Below are 13,653 nucleotides of genomic sequence, written 5' to 3'. Positions count from 1 at the left end.
AGATGTACTTTTTGGCTCCTGAGACATGTAAAAATTGAAATAAAAAATATAGGAGGAGCATTTATTGAAATAGATATTCCAATTAAACCTTTAAAAAAACCTTTTACTTTCTACATAATTGAGAGACAACATTTTCTCATTACCAAGTCTCTCCCATACATGTACAGCATGTTTGCATGTTTCTGAATGGTTCTGTAGCAACAGAAACAAGATGCAAGTGACTGAAAGATAACATGCTATGTATTTACTTTTCTTGTGTCTCATCCAACTGTTTTTATGTTTGTTTAACTGTGGAGTTTTTTACAGTCTTATTCTGCAGTAGTAGCTTATCCCTATTTAACCATAGTCATGGGGTCCTGATCCTGCTGGGATCTGTAGTACCACACATTATAAAAGAGTTCCTAAGCAGTGTTTGAAATGAAAATTGAGAAGCCTTGGCAGGAGACCCCTTCTGCAACCTATTAACTGTTGTTTCCTTGGGAGAAAAAGTGACTGTGTATATTTGTTACACTCAGAGAATTTCCAGCAAAGTACTGGTCCATTTTTTTTTGTCATACCATAAAAGGCAGTATGAATCTTAGCCTGCTTGTGAGTAAATAAAACAAAAGGGTAGGAATATATGGGAAAAATTGTGGAAGAGGGAGGTGTGTCAAACCTCCAGGAATGCTTTGGTGCAAATTGAATATGTGTTTGTCTAATCACAGTCTGTTTAAAGCTGATGTTTCTTGTGGACAAGCTGTATTTGAGAAAGCATTTACAGATTAAAGCAAAGAGGGAGATAATATATAGAGTGAATATTTTAGGGCTTTTGATTAACAGATGAAACCTTGGATGTATTTGTTATGTGTTGGATATAGAACTTCCTGTAAACATTATTTTAAGGAAAAGGAAGTGATTTCAGTAGGCTTATTCCTATGGTGTACTGTAACATGAAGAATATCTTCAAGGATGCATATAAGTAAGAGGTATGTTGAGGTCTGAAAAGCAGCAACTCTTTCAGTTCCACATTTCTAATCATACGTCCAGATTAGCATGAACACCCTGAATAAGGGCACAGAACTTTAAATAAAACTCACCATCTTTTATCTTGACATAAAATGAAAGTTTTCCTTGGAAGCCTTCAATCTGACTGTCATCTTTTTTCATTCACAGCCGTGAGCCTGTAAAGAGCTCTGCCTCTGCAGTGAAATACTACTGTGTAGAAAGAGGGTTATCGAAAAGCAATGCTTGTTTGTTTATTGAAATCCGTATCAACAGAATGTCAGTGCTTTTGAGAATGAAACATTTTTTCTCTGAATCCTATGTCTGAGCAAACCGTTTCTATTAGATTTGGAAATGATAGCATCTACTTTAACAAGTTTTTGTCTGTGCATGTTTTCCCCCCTAAGGATAAAGAACTCTAACCAAATAAATTAAAAAAATAAACCTGCATAACTGCTGCTACTAAGACTTCTTTAACAAAATCCATCTTGCAATATTCACAAAACTCCCCATCAAAACCGAGACATTTTTTATCTATTAAATTATGCATTATTTTTGCTGACTCATTCTTTAGAACACATTGTACATGTTAAGAATCACAAGTACATAAAGTCCAGCTTCTGAGAGTAGTCATCTCATTACAGATAACCATATGCAGACAAAATGCCTTGTTATTTTTCAGTTTTCTCTGTAAATTCCATTTGAACACCAACCCATGGGTTGGAGATCTGTACTGTTAAGTACAGTTAAAATAGACAAAACTTGCTTACAGTCCAAATTACTGGAGTGAGATTTACATGCCTAACTAAACCAAAACCTTTTAAACAAAAAAACCCCTCTGTTGCTGTTGAGCAGCTAGCAGAGTAAGGAAGTCAGTTCTCAGTGGCAAGAAGGAAAAGGCCTTTATTGTTTTGATTTCATCATATATATAGAGTTTTCAAAAGTCACCCAGATTGGTCAGTCAAAAACCTCCCCCTAGACCTGATTGGCCAGGTCTGCACCGTCCAAGTCTTGGGACACTGTTTTTAATAACATCCAAACCTTATCTTTATTTATAAAACACAGAAAGATTTCTCATGGGAAAGACCTGTGCTAGCCACACCCCTCATTATTATAAGAAGAGCATTTCATGAAGACATTGATTTAGTTTCTCATTTATCTTAGGCAAGAGGAGCAATATTGTCCTGTTAGTGGAACCACATGGAAGTAAACTTCTTCCTTAAACACAGCATTTTATTTTTTCTTTTAATTTGACATCAATTAGTCTCATAGCTTGCTCGGGTGAATGTTGTCATTCCTTTCAAGTGGGGTTGCTCAAGTGAGAAATGTTCCAAGGCAAGTTCTGTGTTAATTCTGTGGTGTTTTAGGAAGAGTTTCCTAGTAATTCCTAAACAACCTAAGGAAATATTTGTTCATACTCCAAATGCAACCCCACAGAGCTTTGAAATGTGTAGCCTCTCTAACCTCCAAACAATTAGAGAAAGATGTTTGGGATCTCATATCCCTGATGTAGGTGTTATTTGGTCTGCAACTTAATCATTCAGCTCTCGGAGGGAAGCAAAGATGATTTTGTCCTTCTTAGATCAAGTCTGTTTACAGTACTCAGTCCAGGGGATAGATGGTTGTGAAAATCCCAAGCTGTCCCTCTGAGAATCCATTTAGTGGGTAGGAAACAGAGCTACTGGTTAAAGATCACTATTCTATGTAATTTATTCTATTGCAATAAAAAAAATGAAATATTACAAGTTTGCATATTGCTATGGATTTAGTATTGAAGAAAAGAATAAGGTCAGGCTCCTAAAACAAGAATGTGATTACAATGTCTATCACTCATTTTCTTTTCAAACCAATGTCGTGGATCAGGCACCTGCTAGAAATGATGCTGAATCTTGCTGGGACACTTTGAATTGTGTCTATAGCTTTGAGGCTGGAGGCAGAAACTTCTAAAAGGAAAGTAAGGAATAAGGCCTGGATGACTGCAAAACATTCTATAATAAGACCTAATTCTAAGACCTAATCAAGATTTTCTTAGGTTTTGTTACAGTGGGAAATACTGGAAAGATGAAATGCAACACTTTATATTTGACTGCCTATATATGGTCTAGGCGATGAAAACTGAAAGTTTATTTAACTTTTAGAAATTGCAGCATTGTCTTAACACGATGTTTCTCTGTCATCCTACTCCCATTTTAAGGATATAATCTATTAAAGGAGAAAGACTTAGACAGATTGCCTAATTTTCTTGTTTGTTTGTTTGTAAATAACTTGGTGTGTTTTGTGGACAGAATGTGGACAGAATTCCCTAAAAGAGAGATAGAAGCTATGTGTCAAGAAAACATTGCAATGATTTTACTATCGGCCTAATTATTTTACTGGAATTTTTGCATCTCTTTTTCTATACACATTGTGTAACTGATTCTGTTACAGAGATGTCAAAAATAGAAAACATTCCATACTTGTTCTGTTGCTTCTAAATAAAATTCAATGCAGAGAATTAAAAAATATGTGAAGTTGAATGTTTATTTCCACTTTGGTAAAGATATGAAGATCTTGTTAAAAGAATGAAAAAATCACTGGCAATTTGTTTAAGGGAGGGGCAGGAATTTCACATAGAATCATCCTTGTGACTAACAAAGCTGTTTTAAATGGAATTTTAGAGAATAGTAAAAATTCTCTCAACGATTGCCCTATTCTAGTAATATTTCCTACTAGTTAGGCTTAATAAGCTAGATGATAGAATTACATTTTAATCAGGATATCACTCTGGCAATATTTCCTTTCAATTTGTCTTGTCTCTTTTCCAGCAATCTGTAGGTTCACTTTTATATATATAAATGATTTTCAAAAAATATATGATTTAATTTCTTAGCCCATTATAGAATGTTTTTCAACTGTAAACTGTTCTTTTAAATGACCAAATCTTCATCCTTCGATGTTTTTGAACTTTTTTTTCCCCCTTGTGAATATTAGAAGAATTCAGATAAAATTCACATTCAGGTCAGATGATTTCATCTGGAATATAACTTACAGCATGTTTAGCAAGACTTGTTCACCTAAAATGACAACTTTTAGAGCCACCAGGTTTCAAGTTTATGAAACAATTTCTGCAGAATTCTGTATCTTCCACATCGTTCAGAACTTCTCCTGAGTAAGTCCTTTAAGGAACTTGAGGACATGGGATTGGAGAAAACAAAATTAAGCTCAGAAAACACAGAGCAACACATTTTTATTCTTCTCAAATTGGAAAGAAAAATATTTTTGTTTCTCTTTATGGGCATGTATTTATATTTTCTTTCTTTTTTTTGGCAGCTTTCATTGTGCACCAGCTTGTTTTTGTCTTTGTAGTGGTAGAGTTCCATGATATCTTGAATAATGATCACAGTGTCAACAGCCAAATTAAGCACCCTCATATTTTTATTGGTGAAACCAGGCAACTGTATGTCCACTTGCTGACATACAATGGGAATTTTGTTAGTCCTTCATTTTTCATTGCCAGCTAATATCAGAATTGTGGTGTGGCTCTAATGTTATTTCTCTGTTTTATCCAGATAACGATTTTTCTAATTTCTAATGAAACTGTTCAGTTATGAGTTTTATCTTTATCAAGATAAAGATACATTGTTCTTCTAATAAGGATCAGAGTGGTTTAAAATTGTACTTCCTCTGTAGCTCTTGGAGCATTGATTACTTTGTAAAGCAAACTAATGATATATGTTGGCATAAAACTATTATAATCAACAAGAAATAAACTGGAAATTTGTCCATTTAATGGGTATTAAAAATTGTAGTTTCTTTTGACCCGTTATGAATAGAAGTTGGAAAGCACTGGGAGAGAAAGGCAGAATATAATGTTCTCTCTACGTTATTTCTAGCTTCCTGTACCTGAATTCTCTCATTTACATATTCAGCTGTTCATTGTAATTCTACTGTTCTTTCTAAAGTCCTGGTATGGTCCTCTCTGCTTCAGCTGTGTCTGCTAATCCCTTCAGTAGATTTTGCAAACTTTTTCTTTCCCCGTCAGCCAGTGCCTCTGCTGCTTCTGTAACCAGCATGCAAGTTTAGAGCCTCTGCTGTCATTGTCTGCCACAACCCCCAATCCAGTCTGAAAGGGTGCTCAGGGCAAGTTCCCTTGCACTGCTGCAGAATGCCTTCTGGCCTTCTTCTTCATGGGAAATCACAGTCCCTACTGCCCTCCTTTCTGCTGCCTCACCAGGCCCTTTAAGAGACGTGTAATCCTTATGCCTCTAACCTGCTTCTGTCCTTCCTGCCACTCTCTCAGGAACCAGCCCTGACCTTTCAGTCCTTTCCTTGCCTGCTCAATAGGTATATTCAAGCTCAGTCTGTTGAAAGTGTGCATCTATAGATTCATTTGCTTGTTCTAAATGTTTTATGTGATAAATTCACTTTTATGTTTTTAGAACTCTGAATACTTCAAAACAGTTCTGATTTATATTATCTGCCTCTTCACATTTTTCTTTTATTTTTCCCCAGCAGTTGACTTTTCATTGTCTTTATCTTAATGTCAGCTTTGCTCATCTCCCACTGCTGCAGTCAGCAAAAGTCACCAGCTATGCTCAGCTCAGTAGCATTAGATTGTATTACAAGCATCCTGACATTTTACGTAAATAATGTAAGCAATGTGGTGTCCTAGAGCACAGGATTAATTTCAAAAATCTTTTTGCACCTCTGCTGTGAAACTAATTTCAGCCAGCTCTCCTGTTGCATACCCTCTCAGTTCTATGAGAAACCACTTTCAAACAATGCCTTACAAAGGGAGGGAACACCTTACCTAGCAGGGGGAAAAGCTACCTCACTAAACTAATGCTATTATAACTAATTAAGACACACTCTTAACCAATTTATGGATGAGGAAGATGGGTATAATTACTTTATGTTGCCTTGCAGTTCTGGGGTCAGTATCCAGAATTTAATTTCTAAAATGTTCATATTTAGATGATTTAATCCAAAACTCATGTTCTCACACTTTTGACCCCAGATTTTAAAATCTGGTCTTTGCTAAGGTTGTGATTACAGGAAAAATCAAAGCCAACTTCAACCTCCTTTTTCCAGGCCCCTTTCTCCTTCATTCATGTTTTTATAGGGTTAATTTGCTGCAAGATCATCTGTGTGTGCCATTGCAAGTGTGACATGCACCTAAGCACCAGCAGTTCCTTCAGCTTACTGCAAAACTGTGCCTCTAGATTTGGCAGCCTCAGGTCCTTGTATAAATGAGGATTACATTGCTAAGTTCAAGAGGTCTTATTTATAGGTTCTTACGGATTATGACTTTTTATTGTCTACCATGTTACAAGCCACTACTAACTACAGTAGTGCAGCAAAAAATCAGCCCTCCCAATCCATGTACATGTAAAAGTTTAAATAAAATGCGTGGAACTTGCTGAAATTTGGTGATAATGAACTTCATGGATGTGCAAGAAAAAGTGGTGATAATCACTAAGAAAAGCTTGACAAAATGCATGCATGTGCTTGCTGTCTTTTACATCAGTAGTTAATAAGAGCTATGGCTGGTAAGATGAAGCTTTTTTGTAATGATGCCCCAGCCTTTCTTATCTAGCTTTCATATATTCCTTTTAATGTATTCTCCACACTCTTTTTCTATCTGCCTGTTATTTCTGTTGGGAAAAGCAAATATACTTTCTACAGGTAATGTCTGTGAATGCACCAGTGCACAAACTGAGGCATCACAGAGCCCTGGGAAACCTCCGTTCCACTTGAATGGCAGATGGATTTCATCCTGATCCTGTCATATTCTTATCTTCTCTGGTTTTCTTAGCAAATAATAAACTGCTTTCCTGGAATAGTTCAGCCACATGCCTGGAAAGAAAGGCTACTGCTTAAGAACAATCTCTATTTGTCCACCAATGAGATTTTTCAGCTTCCATGAAAATCTGAAAGCAGTATCAAATTTAGAACTTCAGGCTTAAAAACATCCTTAAAAACAGGCTTAAATATGATTATGCACAGAAGAGATATATACCTAGAAGCAGAATCTCTAACAGTATCTGTTTTCTAAAATGATAAAATATTGAATGTTTGCTCCAGAAATTCAAAGAGAATCTATGAAATGACAGCTTGAATTGCAAGGCTCCTTTGCTGATCTTGTGGAACAAAACATTGCAGCTTGTAGAGGAAAAAGAGTACAAGATGCTTGTACATGATGGAGTACAGGATGGTTGAGCCAGGATGTATGAAAGTTGCAGAAGTGGTTAAAAGACACAGAAGTTTCTTCTTGATGTAGAAACAAGATGCCCTGGAGAATGAATATATTACTCATTTGTGGAGTGAGTTATTTTGGCAATTGACTTTGTGGTTGGAAAATCCAGTTCTGGGTAGATTGAAATCTAGATAGAGCTGTGCATGCACAGATATAATTTCACTCTTTTTGTCATGATGATTACAAAAACCCACAGCCACCACACTGTCAGGTTGTTACATCCTAATATAACATAAAAGATTATATTAAAAAGGTTTAAAATGCTTCTTGTCACTTCACCTACAACATCTCTGTGTTCTGTGTTTGCTTGCTGCCTGAAACAGTATGCTTCCACTCCATGGGCTCAAAATGTGTAATATGAGAACTAACTAATAATATTTGAACAATGTGCTTACGGAGACAAAGATGACCATAACTCAGAGTTCTTGAACCTGCCTCATACTGGACTAATGATGAATCCAAGTTTACCATTTTAGCTCTGCCTGTTTCTCACTTCTCATTTTTATATTACTCTCATCTTTGGAAGTAGAAAACTTCCATAGATTTAAAAATACCAAAGAGAAGAGCAGCCCAGAATATGCATGTTCATGTCATTAAAGACATTATCTATACCTTGTTATTCTGCAGCATCAATTCTATCATCTGTTTCATAAGGACAATGACAAGAATGTTTTGAAAGAGGGAGTTAATGTACTTCAGAAAAATAAAAAACCTGATGGCAAAGAGAAGGAAAAAAAAGAATTTCACAAGTGATCATCCTGTTTCTCTGAGATTCTATCAGATGAGAATTTCACTTGAAAATTCATCTGGATTGCAATGGATCACTCTGCTTTAGAAAGCTGGTGTAATTTTTTACATCGGTATTTTCTGTGGTTGCAGAAGGGGTATAGCAGTATAAAATCGAAGATATAATAATTAAAATACATTTATATATGCAATAAAATACCTGTGATGTTATCTAGAACTGAATAAGTCTCCCAACTTATTAATAATTCTACAGATAATACTAACGGAATTGTTTGAAAATGAAAATAATATTTTCAGGACATTTTCCTGTCATGTTACAACTACAAACCATGTTGCTTTTGAATTGTACTGTTTCAGTAATATGTAAGAATACATAGCATATTATGGCACTCAGTGAGTAGTTGGTTAAACCTTTAACCCGTGTCAAAGTCACAGCTCTCGTATTTGGCTAGTAATTATTCATCTACCTTTCAGTTCTGGCACTATGAAAAGCAGTGATAATTTTGATTAAAAAATAGAAATTCATTCTAGTTTCTTTAAAAAGGAGCTGGATTTATGCACATTTTACTTTAAAGACCTGAGGGGAAATGATTTATTGTCATTTATTGTGAGAATAAGAATGCTGCATTTCTGCTGCTCTTAGAAGGTTTGTCTGAACTCTGTCATGCTCAGTGTTAAAGAGTAGCTGTCTTCAACTCTACAACTTTTTTAACTTACATGAGCAGTTCTAAACTTTTATTCCTTACTATTTGCCTTTTGATCAAAACCAAGGAGAACAGATTGACTTCTGAAAGATTCAAGATTGAAACTGTTTTGAAATTCTGCCTTTTTCACTTGAAAATTATTGATTGATTGATAATAGGATCATATAGGAGAGAAAATGGGTTAGTCTTCAACTGATGTGCAGAATAACAATAGACAAATAAGTTAAATAAAATTAGGTTTTACTCAGATGGCATTGTAAATTGAATCTAATCGATGAAACTGGCAATTCCCTTCAAGTTTTTCTGTTAACCTCCTGTAGAACTCTTTTATACAGAAAGCAGTTTAGATGTTATTCTTTATAGCTGCACAATGAAAAGGTTTCACGCCTATTTAAAAGATTTTAGTTGATTGCTTTTTAAAAAAACAAATTGCCTTTCTTCTCTGTGAGTCAAAATGGAGAGATATGAACAATCTCTTCTTAGTGATGTTCTTTAGATGTCAGTGCTACAACTTCATTAGTGGGTGCTTTGTTTCAGAACCATGAGCCAGAAAAGGAAATATGAATTCTGTGGTAAAATTGTATGTAAAAAGAGCAAACGCAGGGTGGTCAGAAAACGTATAGAATGGATGTCTACAACCAGGCCAGAATGTAAGTAATTTTTTTTTTTACTTTCTGACTCTTGGCCTGTCAAATTTGACATAGCAGTTACATTATATCACCTGCTACTTGCCTTTATCAACTTGATGACCAAGGGCTCGTTCTATTCAATTTATCTATCAATAAAATTTCTATTGTTGTGTGACCTTATAAAATCTCTGTCTATAGGGAACCAGTGCTTTGAGTACTGTCAAAATGCTCTGTTGTCTCACAGATTTAGTACAGCTATTTAATAGGATGCTATTCTGAAGATAATGTACTGTTTTTCTGTCACCTGGGAAATGAAGTCATACACAGGTGTGGGGATGCACGGTCTGGGTATCCCACTGCAAAGCACTCTGTGCTGGGGAGAATAATCTACAGAAGCTTTTTCAGCTTGCCATCTGAGAAATTAAACTCGAACCAATATTTCTCATTCAATCTGGCACCTGGAATCTATTAGCATGCTGTGTACCTAAACAAAAATGTAAATTGTCTTTTCAAAGGGATAATTTAGATCTATTCAGAGCAGGTTGTTTGCAAGTGAACTGCTAGAGACTTGCCATAGTAAACTTAGCAATCCAACAGACCTAGCAATATGAAGAAACAGAGACACTGGAAAAGAAGTCAACCAGAGAATAAAATTCTATTTCTTAATATCTTAATATAAATATCTTTATATAAAATTAACATCCAAAGTGGTTTGCAGATTCTATGCTGAACTGAAACAGAATAAAATGTTTAAAGTGAGAATGCTTACTACTTACACACCACAGATTAAGTCTAGGATCCTAATGTTGACTGTTCATTACTAGATTCTACACCAAGGGTAGTATTTCAGAACAGAAATTCATCACAAAGTCTACTTCACTCTTAAATAGTAAGTATATAAGTTTTATTTCCCTGCCAAAAAAATGAAGCAGCAGGATGAATTATCCCATGTTGCTGACTAGACCCTAATAGAAACATTCCTTACTTAAACATGTAATCTTTATCATTGATAAACTATGCAAGAAAATACTTACTCAGTGCAGAAGCAAAGCAGCACATAAAGCCATTTCCTTGTGCTGAGAAATTATTTACAAAACTGCAACATTGAGAAATATCTCTTATAAGACCATTTTTTCCTGACATGGAAATTTCCCTTTAACTAAGGCTGTGTTTTAAATTCCCTCTTCCTCAGGTCCCACACGCAGAGTAAATTAGCTTTGTCTGATCTTGACTGTTTCTGGTACATGAGCCAGCTTGTTAAGTGTGTTCATACACATAAATGTATGCTACATTTCTTCCTACACTTAAGTGAGTCAGAAAAAGCTATTTAGATTTTTTCCCCACAGGATCTCCTTCTGTAAATTTTGTCAGTGTTTGAGTTGCTTGGTTTTTTTGATCTCCAACAGCCAGGGCCCAAGTTTGAAAGAGCTCAAAAAAGAAGTTGGAAAAACTTATCATGGAACAAAGGAAAGAATGAAAATAGAATAATGATTGTTGTCCATCTTTTAACTGCCTTCGTTTTATTCTCTTTGGCCAAAATCAGAAAACACCTCAATTTGTGAAAGTAAGCTTTTTATCCATTTCTCTCTCTCTAGAGAGGGACTTCTAAGTCCTTACAAGTCACTCTTCTGCCTCTCTCAAAATCTGTATTCCCTATATAAAGTGCTCTCTATCATCCTGCTGTTTATCCAGCAAATATAATATTTGCTTCTCTTTTTCTATTCAAGACATAATTATATTCCTGCTATACCTCAAGAAATTTCCTACCACCTATTCCAGAAAGAGGTTTTGGTATGGCTGTTCCTCCTATCTTTTTTCCCAAATTATTTTTACTTCAGTATTTGTTGGCAGTGATCTTGCAGTAGTTGCTGGCATTTCACAGAAAATGTTTGGTCCAAGAACTAACAGGGTATGTCCTTCCAAAACATGTAGAAGTTTACAGGCACTTAGATCCAGATTCATGTTGTACATCCTTAGACACACAACTGAGGGGTCTACACTCTGAACAGATCTGCCCTGTGGACTCAAGCAGCTGACAGAAAAACAGGCATCTTCTTTAGGATCTGATTTACCATGTGGAGGTGTCTGTTTCATTGCACTGGCAATAGGCACACTGTGGTTAGTCACTTTGTTTAGGTCCCTAAAGTGAGATAGAATGAGTCTATGTCTGCTCTTGACATATTAATGTATGGTAAATAATGACATTATTGCACTGAGCTAGTCAATTTATTCTGTTAAAATAGTCTCAATATTATTGAGACCATATATAATACTAATACAGTTCAGTATGAACCTCATTATAAGGAAAAAGGGAGAGAGATATTTTCCTAGGCAAGGATTAAACATAGATATATAGAATTTGAAATATTAGAAAGCTGGTAGTTTGGAGGAGGCATATTCCCAATTGTTCATAGTAACAAGTGAAGTTAGAGTTTCCCACAGTGAAGTAAATGCTATCTGAATTACCCATATGTCATGCTCGATTTTTTCCCCATTAAAATAAGTGTGAAAATTTCGCTTACAGACATTCTAAATGTCACCTAGAAACAACAGTACTGTGAGTGAGACAGAGGCAAAAAGGGCATGTTAAGTACATGGAGAAGGTAGCCAGAGGATGAAGTCCTAGCAAACAAAGAAAACATCTGAATAAATTAATTTAAAAGTTTTTTTCATTTTTCAGCTCTTTCGTCTGTTCACTTAAGATTATATTATTGTTACTAAGTTAAATAGCTCTCAAAATAGCACAATTCAACAGATATCAGCATTCTATTCTGCTACAAATGCTTTTCATACAGTTAGGCAAGTTTTCCAGATGTCTGAGGGAATGATTTTGGATTAAAGTGAGGCACAAGACCCCAGAAGAGAGAGGAAAGAGAAAGAACATGTCTATGTAGAGCATCATTTATTGTTTCTGGATTCTGTACTGTCTTTTCAACCTGCTTTTACTCCTCAGTTGCTTTTTTTCTGATTTTGCTGTTTAATAAGGAATTCCCTGAAGAAGGAATGAGTGCTTGTTTTTTATTAATACTAGACTCTCAGTATCAACTTTCTTCTTAGAAAGGCTTGAAGTAGGGGAAGACACCAACAGGCTTTATAGGAATTTAGAGTGTCAAGTTCTGCTATGTCCACAGAATATTTAGGGGTTTGAGAGGTCTTTAATGTTTTGGGGAAAAAAAAAATCTCTCATTTTTCATCTAAAACCATGATGATCTAATTCAGATCTTGTTAGGCTATTGCCATTTCACAGAGGAAAAATGGATGTTTATAGAGAACCTGTCTACTGTTTTTTAGTTACTTTCAGTGCTGTATATCCTTTGAATGATATAGTATAAAATACAGCATTGAAGGTGTGATACTATGTTGGCCTTGAAATTTATTTGCACAGATTGATCAAAAGTGAATGTCAGAAAATCATGTGTCAGTCACAGCCAGAAATGTCTTTTAAAGGTTTTTTAAACCTTTTAGGTTGATGAGAACTTTACATTTCTCTCTCACAAGCTGACCTGTTACATGGATCTTTCTGATATCACGGCTGAATTGCTGCAGTACGCTTGATTGTGTGCTGCCAAAAAGGTTCATCTATCACCTGCAGCTAGAGCAGATTTCAGCAGAGTGAGTGCTTGCAGGTGTGGAATGGGAGATTCTGCTGCTCTTCAGGTTTGCTGTATGAACTCAGTATCATGAGTTAAGTTTCATTTTTTTTTTTGAGTACTGTCTGCCTCTAAAATCTTCTCTGCAACAGCCTAAGGCTTTGAAAGTTTCCCCAGGTGTCAGATCCAGCAGAGGAAGTTCTGGTGGTGAATCCACGTAAGTCATAGCTCTCCCTGGGATCTTTGTGCCTTCCTTAGCTCAGTCTATCTGTAAACACTGCATGAGCACCTGGTGTGAATCTTCCTAAACCTTCTTGCAGCAAGAACTGAATCAAATCTGCCTCTCTACTAATCTTTTTGCAGGCTTTTGAGGGCAATAGGTTTTGTCTTCTCAATTCTTACTATCACAGCAATTATTTCTTCTAAATAGCATTGAGAGATGATTTGTGAGGCCTATCATAGGGAAAAAAACCGTGATCAATTTGTGTAGTTTAAAGCAAATAAGGACAGAAGTGATAAATCAATTTATTAATGACACAGAATCAACTAGTAATCAGCAAGATATCATTCAGGTCCAATATTAGCAATATAAAAAATAAACAACAATACTAGACATGTAAAAAACGTTCATAAACACCTTTTCAAATACCATCGATAATGAATCTCTGAAAGTCTAATGCTCTCCACCATGTATTCACAGTTAACTGCACCCCCTGACCAGCCGTGTGTGTCACCAGGCCCTTCCCCCTGTGTGCTTCCCACAGCTG

The sequence above is a fragment of the Lichenostomus cassidix genome, chromosome 1Aa, assembly GCF_008360975.1.
Source record: "Lichenostomus cassidix isolate B80296 chromosome 1Aa, HeHo_3.0, whole genome shotgun sequence".
NCBI lineage: Eukaryota > Metazoa > Chordata > Aves > Passeriformes > Meliphagidae > Lichenostomus > Lichenostomus cassidix.
Note: the sequence above shows the minus strand (reverse complement) of the source record.